The sequence below is a fragment of the Centroberyx affinis genome, unplaced genomic scaffold (assembly GCF_046629955.1).
Source record: "Centroberyx affinis isolate AG114_WGS23_722 - 3 ecotype Tasmania unplaced genomic scaffold, CSIRO-AGI_Caff_v1 ptg000896l_1, whole genome shotgun sequence".
NCBI lineage: Eukaryota > Metazoa > Chordata > Actinopteri > Beryciformes > Berycidae > Centroberyx > Centroberyx affinis.
The window spans coordinates 185,850-196,953 of NW_027279483.1; positions in this window are offsets into that span (position 1 = coordinate 185,850).

Consider the following 11,104-nt stretch of genomic DNA (forward strand, 5'->3'; position numbering starts at 1 on the left):
ACGTGGCTTTACCTCCAATATAGTGAATCTTATGGTTCCATTTGTAGTCTGGCACTTCGAAGAGTGAGGCCGGCTACCCTGCGGAGAAACCTCATTTCGTCCACTTGTGTTCGCTCATTTTTTTTAGTCATTCACCAGAGCTTGTGGCCATAGGTGAGGGATGGAATGAAAATTGCCTATTAAGTCGAGAGGCTTTGCTTTATGGCCCAGCTCTCTCTTCACCACTGCAGTCCGATACAATTCCCACATCACTGCAGCTGATGTACCTAACCAATCTTATAATCCTTCTTACCCTCACTCATCTGTAACACCTCGAGATACCCTGAACTCCTCTACTTGGGGCAGCTGCTCTCCCCTGGGAGCCATTTTTTTTTCCGGGAGAGAACCATGACCTCGGACCTCGGACTTGGAGGTGCTGATCCCCATCCTGAGCGCATCACACACAGCTGCAACCCGCTCCAGTGCACATCAGAGTTCCATATGTTTGGACACCCGTTGAGCCAATGCTCCTCCGCAGTGAGAGGAGCCAGTTGAGGTGGATTTGGCACCTCGTGGCCCCCAGGTGCCTCCCTTTGGAGATGTTCCAGGCACAAGGAAAGGGGTTTCATCTCTCGGTTCCAGAGATCTAATGACCAGGTGCCTTTACTGCCTGCCCTGCTGTAATTTCAGAGCAAAAAGGATTGGGTTAACTAGTTCAACAAATGGATGTTTCCCAACATACTTCTGGTCAGGAGTGGGAAAATAGTCTCCCAAGTTAAATAGTCTATGGATCTAACTGAAACAACTTGATTGGGCCAATTAGGCTTCTGTATAACTGTAAAAATAAAAAAGGGAAATACGGGAGAAACCCAGGAAAAATGGGAGAGTTGACAGGTCTGCCCAGGACAGGTCTGGAGGAACTGTATTCCCCAGCTGGCCTCGAAGTGCTTGGGGAACCTCCGGGAATAGCTGAAGGAATTTTACTGGGGAAAAGAACGGCTGGGCCCTGACCTAGCCTGGCTCCAGACTCCTGAATCGCGTCCGGCCCAGTTCTCGCTCGGAGAAACGATCGAGCCAATCAGCACCTTTGTGGACAGGACTAAAGTTTGAACAGTTCGTGCGATGGTTTTTCATTGGCGTTTCCCTGACCTAGATTGGCTAGAAAATGGATAGATGTTTGGATGGAACGAGTCGACAACCTTATGCAAGCATTCCACCAAAATTATTGCCCTGTGGATCCGGGTTTAATAATTAAAGGGTTCAACTTGCATTTATCTTGCAGTACTATGAAGCTCATGTCTGTAATGATATGAGGAATATTAAGGCTGTTGTGCAGGATTTAATAGACGCCGTTTCCCTATCCACTGCTTTGTTTACGTGACTTTCAAGAGAGCACCTGAATCGGACTTCCGGGTCATGCGACTGCCAATCATGTAAGAGTTTCTGCTCTACAAGAAAAACATTACCAAAAGGTGAGCGAGCGCAAAGAGAATGAGAAATGAAGAGGAATCAAAAGGCAGAGAAGGGTTGAGTAAATGCCGAAATCATTAACATGTTGAAAGGTTCCAAAAATGTTAGCATGCAGACACTATTGGTTCCGCCTCATTTGAGCGGCCCGACTCTCTGAAGCCTCCTCGCTCATTCACATTGAAAAGGTCACTGCCTGTTGGGAAGTATGAGTCCCTGTCAACAAGTACAAAAGCCATGGCTTTTAGAAGAGAGTGCTATTACATAGTCATAACAGGGCACACCAACAAAATGGTCCAATCTAGAAAAGATCCAAATACTCTTCAGCTGAAAAAAGTACACTTTGCAAACAGCAAACAACCAACCTTTCATAAGAAATGGGACCACATGTGCCTTTTTTTTTTCTTTTTTTTTTTTTTTAACTTAGTTTTTATTTCAGTTTCGGCAACTTATACAATCATATTCACAATTTTGTCTACTGTTTTTTCAGCTGTACCTATATGGTTTATAGATAATTTAACAAAAAAAAAAAAAAGGGGGGGGGGGGGGGGATAGGGGTCAGGGAGACTGGTTGTGTGTAAATGTGTGTAATAGTATGGGTGTGTGTATATGCATGAAGAGATAAGATGAGTTGGGGAGACAAAGATACATGTATGATTCAGAATGTGTATCAATACAGCCATGGCAGGGCTCCACCTTTTAATAAATATATCTTTTTGGAGTCTCAAAGAGTATGTTGTTTGTTCCATCTGATAAATTTCCCATACTTTCTCAGTCCATATATTGGATGTTGGGGGGTCAGGTTTTAACCACTTGATTGTGATGCATTTAATTGCTGCTAACAATATTTGTAAAAGATATTTTTTAGCTCTTCCATCCAATTACCTTCCATTTGAATTCCCTCCATGTATTTGAATTAGTTACTAAATGTGCTTCAGTGCATATTTCTTCCAATATATCTGTGTTCATTTCAGTTTCCCATCTCTCTTTTATCTGTAGTGTATTATTCAAATTCATGGCTAAAAATATTTGGTAAAAATGACATATAACTTTCTTATCCCCGTTCCCTGTTTGTAATGTTATCAAGAACTCTTCAATTGGAGTGGGCTCTGAGACTTTATCCCATTCTTTATGTTTTGTTAAAAAGTTCCTTAATTGTAACAAATGTGCCTTTTTAAAGGACATTTTTCAGAGTTGTGTGAGTGACATTCATAACAGTTTATGAATAAATGCAATAATTTTAAATTGGGCTGTAATAACACTTAGCTGAGCAATAATGTGGATGATTTGCAGAAAGTGTCAGTGGAGTAAGGATACTAATTGTGATAAACTTTCTGTTATTTCTTATATGAATTTCACCAACCGCCAATTTTTCCCCTGAATTAAAGGAATAGTTCACCCAAAACTGAAAATTCTGTCATCATCTCCTCACCCTCATGCCAAATGAAACACAGGTGCAATTTGTTAGTCCATATAACACACAGGGAGGCTGCCAGCACAACTCCATAGCAGCCTTCTCCAAAACAACTGAAGTCAATGGGGACCTGTTCTTTAGAGTTCCAAAACAAAAACAGCCAAACAATCACACTGAATAGAAAGACCTATACACCATTATTTGTTGCAAATCAATCAGCTGTAGTTAAGATTTGCACTAAATGATGGTGTAAATATACTGTAGGTCTTTTTGGAACTCTGAAGAACTGGTCCCCACTGACTTCAGTTGTTTTGGAGAAGGCTGCTATGGAGTTGTGCCGGCAGCCTCCCTGTGTGTTATATGGACAAACTTCACCTGTGTTTCAACTGGCATGAGGGTGAGTAGATGATGACAGAATCTTCAGTTTTGGGTGAACTATTCCTTTAAGTTTTTTATCAACTTTGCGTTACTTATTGCACCAAATAAATCATTCATATAAAATTGTTTATGGCAGTTTTATTAGACAGAAGCTTCTACAGCAGGAGCAAAAGTCTACGCACTGTAATCAAAACCTTAATTGGAAAACAACACAAGAGGCCAAAAGTGAAAGAGCCACAACAGGCAGCAGCTGCTGGACCGAGGTGTTGTTGCATCTCGCCCGCTAACTTGATTAATCATCCCTAATAACACTGGATAGTTTATAATAGGTGAGAAAATAACAGAAACAGCTGCGAGACTGCACAGCGCAGATCAATGAGGGACTTATCTTTGCCAGGATTGCTTCTGGCAACTGTTTCCCTAGTTGCTCGTGGCTAGAGTGTTTGGTAAAGTCACACAGAAATATTTATATGCCGTGTCAATGCATAGATTGCCCTGGGGATGCTGGATTCTAAGCTGACTATACCAACAAATATCACAAACATACATCATCGGTTGGTCAGCTTACCCCGTTAAAGGGAATACTGCGATCATAGGGGAAAAGTTTGAATCGGTTCCAGAGCTGGAACTGCCAGGCCCAGCTGGGTCAGGTCACATTGACAAATGTCAATCGAATCAAAATCAAAAATGTGATCATGGCGATTTGAATGATTATCTCCACCTGAATGGGCAAAATAATACGAGGCAAAATAAGCGTTGACTGTTTTCAAATCGGCTCTTTTCCACACTTTGTTTTTTTACATCTGTTGCAGGTCTCCATAATTAATGTGACAGGCTTGAGTCGACCGCAAAGGAGTTGTCACCCAGTTGTCACAAAACAGACACCGACAGCGAGAGGTGGTGTAAACAACCGGATGAGTCTGTTGGTGACAGGTCGACAAAGATTCACAGTGTTATTATGGATCAACTGGTAGCAGGACTAGATGGGAGGTTTGCATCCTATAATGCGTTGGTTCTCAACGTGGGGTCCGGGGACCACCGGGGGTCCTTGAGGGGGTTCCAGGGGTCCCCAGAAAGTTGAATTGAATTGTTAAACTTCAGCACTATTTCATTTACAAGAAGTTAACTCAATTAGAGAAGGTAGAAGAATGATTAGTTTCACTGTTATCCCTCAATACAGATGGGAATTCTGGGCAAAATCATATCTAACAATAAAAATATTCTCAGATTTGGGTCTGAGAGACAAAATTTCATCAAATTGGGGGTCCATGGCCTACATCAATGTATCTGTACGAATGTATGTACTTATGTGTGTGTATATTTGTGTGTATGTACTGTATATATACATATGTATATACGTATATATATTCTAGTATTTTTTTACGTGCATTATTTTTAGCCTGTGTCTCATAACTCTAAATGAGTGGTCCTCAACCTCCTTTTTTATTGGGGTACTGTGTTTGTTGCTCTGTTTGACCTGTATGTTGAGGAGTGACACATACATAAAATTATATCTATCTATCTATCTATCTATCTATCTATCTATCTATCTATCTATCTATCTGTCTATCTATCTATATATCATCAAATGACTCTGCCTGTGTATTGGAGTCAATTTATTGTTTCCTATATGCACCTATAGCTGTTTCCCTCTTCTTTCAGCTCAAACTGTTTTATTAGCCCATCCATCAAGCAAAGAAAGAGCAACTTCAACCAAGCAGCTGCTGTGTAAACACGACTCACATAATAAAATACTCTATATAGAGGAATAAATGTAACTACCTTGAAGATATAGTTTCATTTAATATGATTTTATAATGATATCCCTTGAGTGAATGCTAGCTTTGTTCCATTGCATTTTGACAACAGGGACCTTTAAGGACGACCAAAGCTGTCTCAAATATGGTAAACTTAACTGGTTAAACTAGACATGAAACATTATTATGAAGTATTATAATTAATTATTATGAGATAAAACCATAGATTTAAACTAAACTCAAATGTCTGTCAAACTGTCATACACTTAGAATAAAATTCGGATCCTGAATTCTTTTCATTTTTGCCATATATTGCCATATAACTATAACTATAACTAGCAGCTATGCAACTCCAAACAAAATATCACACAGATCTACAGCAGGACTTTCCTGATGAAATACTGCAGTCTAAGGAATTAAATACAAATTTTGAAGATACAAGTGCTTGGGGCCTTCTTCAGCTGAAAAAGAACAGGAACTTGCACTGGAGTTTTCCGGAACACGGATATACTGATTTATTTAACTCTTCCTGTGACTAATGCCTCTGGAGAGTGCTCCTTCTCAAAACCTGGACTCAGCTCTGGGACAAGGGGGACAAGATAGACTAAAACAATTTACGTTCATGTCTTTGGAGAGCGATATTCTTAGAGCCTTTGATTTTAAGGCTCTCGTAAAGAACCTGGCCACCCTGTAAGGCAGGAGAAGACCATTTCAAGGATGGCCCTGTTAGACCTGCTTTCATTCACTGTTAAAAGGAATAACCAGGGGAATGAATGTGTGCTTGTGAGCAGTGGTGCTGTGTCTCTCTCACTTATAAGTTATGCTCTGCTTTGGACATTTTGTTTTACCAGCAGAGTAAAGACCGGGCTACTATCACTTCCATTTGATTAAGGCTGAGGGCTTGCGATCATCCGTCAAGTGTGTGTGTGTGTGTGTGTGTGCGTATCAGAGTGAGGGAGACAGAAAGAGAGAGAGTTTGGAGAGTCCTTGGATATGAGGAATATATTGATATATTTTGCCATTGTGCCATTCTGTCTTTTTTTGAAGATTATGTTGCAGCCTGTGCTTTTATTTATTTAGACTGCAGGCCTTCTGCAGACTTACAATGAAATGATGTGGTGGTTGATGATTTGGGGTTTTGTTATCATTGTGTTAACATCATCATGTAATATGATTTAATTGATATGTTATGGACGGTCACGGCCTTGTGAGATTAATGATTGTGTGGATGCATAATTTTAAGTAATCTAGTGTGGTCAATGGTTGTGCATACTCCTCTTTGGAACTTTGGTAATTCAGTTGATATTGTGATGGGGCTTTGGTTGGGGTGCGGGGCTTGTAAACAGCTATAGCAGTGAGGCGATAGTATCATAATGCAGGCCTGGTTATTTTGTATTATATTTTGTGTAAATTTTACCAATCTCCTACAGATTTAGCTGGATACATTTAAGAATTACTTACGTTCAAGCCCGGCGCTATGGGCGGGCCTTACCTCTGTGCCTGCCTCCCAAATATGAGTCAAATATGATCGGACAAACAATGACTGACAGCGTTAAGGTCAAGTGGGCGTGGTTTATTTGAGTTGATGTGTGTGAGGGTGAGGGTAATGGTAAGTACCTGTGGAACTTCCTAGCTGAAATGGATATTCAAAAATGGCTGCAGTTACCACCACCACCAACATCAACAACAAGGCCCATTTGACACAGCCTGTATGATGAATGTATGAGTGGAAGCATTTGTGTGTTTCATTCAGACGAAAAGACTCTGTCGGATTCAAGCAGTGAGGGTGAGTTAAGATTGGTTTCATTTTATTTTGTCTCTGCTGTGGCACTCAGTTAGATGATAGAAGTGATTGTAATGTTGGAAATTGCTGTATGTGGTAGGCCTAGCTGATTGTGTGCACAATTGTGAATGTTTCATATATCCGCTGCTATTTCTGGCTATTTTAGTGAAAGTTGAGGCATAGGTCTGTGTGTGGTGTGCTTAGGTTTGATGCTGCAGTGTGGTCCCCCCTGAAACTTGATAGAAAGTATGGGTGGTTCATATTGCTTATGAAAGGCACTAATCAATGCAAAATTGAGGCACTAGACTTGTAACTTGTACTGTATGTTATAGACCGGGGCTGGGCTATGGTCAAAATAGGCTTTGGAGATAATGACATTTTGATGTTGTAATAATTAGCTAACCTGATGCACCAGATGGTTTGTTACACAGAACCATCTGGGAAGTCGTCCTTGGAAACTGTTTGGAAAAGGGCAGGCACTTTCAAAAAATACTTGGCAGGTGATTGGATGAACCATCTGTCTATCACCGTCTATCACGGGCTAACTTCAACCAATCAGATCAACGAACGATATAAACAAACTCTTGCCGAAGCCGGTCGGGAGAAGTGCGAAAACATCTTTTCCATCCAGAAAAGCCTTCAGTGGCGTTCTTTGCTCTTCTTTCAATGAAGAAATCCTCTCCAGTTCAGAAATAACTGATGTTATAGCAGCATCTACGCTAGCCTCTTTAGGAGCCGCCATTGTTGTGAACGAACAGTCGCTTCTCGCTGGTTGATTGGTCCGCACCACTGTGGTTCGGCCACAAACGCATAACTTGAAGCCTGGCAAGATGGATTTTTGCGTGATTGTGATCTCGCGAGATCTCAGCTGCCTCGCAAGGTAGATAATTAGCCTCAAGTTCTCATTTTCTCACTTTTGGGATAATGCTAGTCGCTACTATCAAGTGTATGCTAAAGTGATAGCATGGAGCCTACTATCACTCAACATAGTGTATGCTAAAGTGTTAGCACGGAGCACTACCATTTGGTGTCCGTGTTCTCATTCAGCCTGGTCTCCTCCGTGCTTGTATTTGAAACAAATACTGTGCACGAAAAGTGAGAGAAATGTTTTCCCTTTGCGAAAAGATTTTGTACAGCACATGACTAGAAATAGGCATAGTTTGACACTGAATTTGTGCAGTGGAAAGTAATGGTGTGGAGGTTGAGGGGGCAGATGGGTGGATACATTTACCTTCAACTCCAACGTCGGTGTCAGTATGTTATCTGGAAAAAATTGTAACAAACCGAGCTTTCTGTCAGTATTTGTGTGCTATTTGGATAGGAACTACTTTTTCTCCAAGTGACACCGGTATGATTATACTGTGAGTGTCGTGTTTTGAAAAACAACGTTATCATAGTTTTCAAAGACTGTCGCGTATTCCCCTAGATTTCTGTTGCAGTAGAGTGGGAGGGGGCAGCCCGGTGTTACCGGACAGGCGGAGCAGGCGGCTAGCGAAGTCCTGGTTTCTACTAATAGGGATCATGATGGAAAACATGTAATTTGGGCCCAGGGTTCAAAATACCAAACTATTCCTTTAACCTAACCAAGTTTTTTTGCCAAATTTTTTTTTTTTTTACTTATTTTGTTACTAAACTTATCCATTCGCTAACCTTTTCATGTGCCAAACAGGTGAAAATAGCATGTCCAATTTGTGCTGTTGTCACAGAGGCTAATTCAGTCCTAGGTAGAGGAACATAATCGTCACATAATTTGTGTCCAAAACGCATACCGTATTTCCTCTAATATTGGCCCGAGCCTTTATTTACCTCAACTGCAGAGGGTACCAGGCCTTTACTGGAAGCAGGCTTATATTAGAGTCAGGCCTTTATTTCTAATTCCCTCTGTTTGATAAGTATATTTGCTCATATTTTAGTACGAAGCCTCGTTTTCTGATCTGCTTCTGTTGAGGTTCATTAGGTAGCTGTTTTTTTTGTTACTGCAATGCATTACCGATAATTACGGTAATCGACAACGGCATGCTCCAGATACTTCCGCCGGCCGAGCCATCTTGTGGCATACTGCCATCTTGTGGCACTTGTACGTTACTACAAACTACAGTTACATTATATAACAGGCACCAGGCCACCGTTGTTTTTTCCTTTGTTTTTTTCCCCGGCCTGTATTTGGGGCCGGCCTTTGTTTGTTCGTGTCGACCACAGCCCCGGCCATTATCGGAGACCCAGCTTTTAATTGACTACCAGGCACTATTAGAGGAAATACGGTAATCTGCTTTTCAAAGTTTGTGCTCATTTCACAAAATTTTATGAGACCGGGTTGTCTCATCACTTAATAGGTAAGTTGGCCAATCTCCCAAAAAATTGGTATATAAGAATATATAAGAAGTTAATATATAAGAAGTTAGAAGAAAATAATCACTGTGAGGGTGTAAAGGAATTGAGTTATGACCTGTTTTCCTCTAAAGATCTTATTTTTTCAGCAATGAGTTAAGATAGCCTATACATAAAACTAATCAACAACTCCCTTTTCTGAAATATTGAGTTGTGGAGCTCTGCGCTGTGGTTTTAAGTACTCAATGAATCAGGATTTGAGTGTTTAACTGCACAAAACAGGAGGCTCGGGGGAGCTGAAAAGTCACAGAGTCAGGTGCTGAGAGAGCATCTTCATCGTCGGGGGGCTGCAGTTATCATGAGGGTGAAATGTAGCACGCGGGGGTCTGGAGAAATCGATCAAGCGCCCTTCAATAGAGGCTGCAGGTCTGACCACACGCAAACAAACAGTGCTCAGTGAAGTTGAGGGAAAAAAGCAAGGGATCGATGGTACAAGGGTGATGATTCAATAGCAGTGACAGCCTGGACACGGAGCGTGGAGAACACCAAAGTAGTTGCATGGCTCGTGTACTGTACTACTAAAGGGAAACGCCGTTGTTATCGACTTTTTTTACTCACCTGGGGCCGGATTCACAAAACCCTCTTAAGAAAAAAAATCTTCTCAAGTGCCATTTTTTTCTTAACTTTAGTCTTAAGAAAAAAAATAGGAAAAAATGATATTCTCAAAAACAGTTCTTATATATTTTCTTAACTTTCTTATGTTTCTTCCTAAGAAAACACTTAGGAATAAATTGTATTCTTGAAATGAAAGTTCTCCAATTTGTTCTTGATTTTTTTCTTAACTTTAAGACGGCCCTTCACCTGTCTCAAAACTCAGTGAAAAGGTAAGCCTCTAATATTATATATTTAAACACATTTTAGACAAGTAGGTTATAGTTCAAAGTCTTCATAGGTTCCCCTACACCTAATATTAAGATGAACATTTATTGTAAAGCTTTATTTGGTGTAGGGCCAGGTAGGCCTCTGTCTCATGTTTATTGAAAATAAGCTAGCAAATGTTACAGTTACCAACAGCAACCAATGTTTAAATCTTTGCTCTAGTTTCCCTAAATAGGGTTTTACCCAATTGTTTTGTAAGAAGCCTGAAGTTTATTAACCAGAATTAATTCAGGCCCTATTTTGAGAAGAAATTGAGGAATTGCATTTAAGAGCCTACTTAAGAACTTCCTAAAATTTCCTCTTATGTAATTTCTTAAGATGTATCTTAAGAACACATTGGTGAATCCGGCCCCTGAACCATTTCTTCCCTACTTCAGGCTCAGCTACAGTAGTCTAGCAGTTCAATAGCAACAGTGGTGTGGTGAGATTTGTAATTGTAGGGATCGTTTTCATTTAGAACTGAGAAGATGTTCATGTCAGTCTTCGGCTATAATCTATCAGCGTGCACTATGCAGTGTCCACTTTATCTATAAAAATAGCTCCCGTGTTCTTTTCAGGCAAAACTGGCAGCGAGCTCAAATGCAACTGAAACAGAAACACAGATAAGCTCAGCAGGTTAACGCTGGAATTCATAAACTTATATTTTAAACATATTGTGCGTCAACTGAAAACCAATGAGTAGGCCGAATCTTCCTGGATATGACCTCATATGAAAGACTGGAATCCGATTTTCTACTGTCCAAGAAAGTCCTCCTGGCATTTGAAATGTCCTCAGCCCCCACTCCTGTTTGATCATGTATTGAGTGCTTCATTAGGAGGCTGATCAGAACAGAAGTCGCCGCAAGAACAACACAGGCGGAGAAAAACATCAGCGCGAGTGAGTCGCCGCGCCGTATCTCTCTCCCACGTCTCCCGGAGGAGTGATTTATCGAGTCGAGCTGGCCGGTACCTTGAGAACGAGGGGGGGGGGGGGGGGGGGGGGGCGGCGGCTGTTTTCTGAGGTTTATCTGCCGCCACAACTCTCAGCCTTCTCTCTTTAAATCAGTCGCTTTCCTTCAT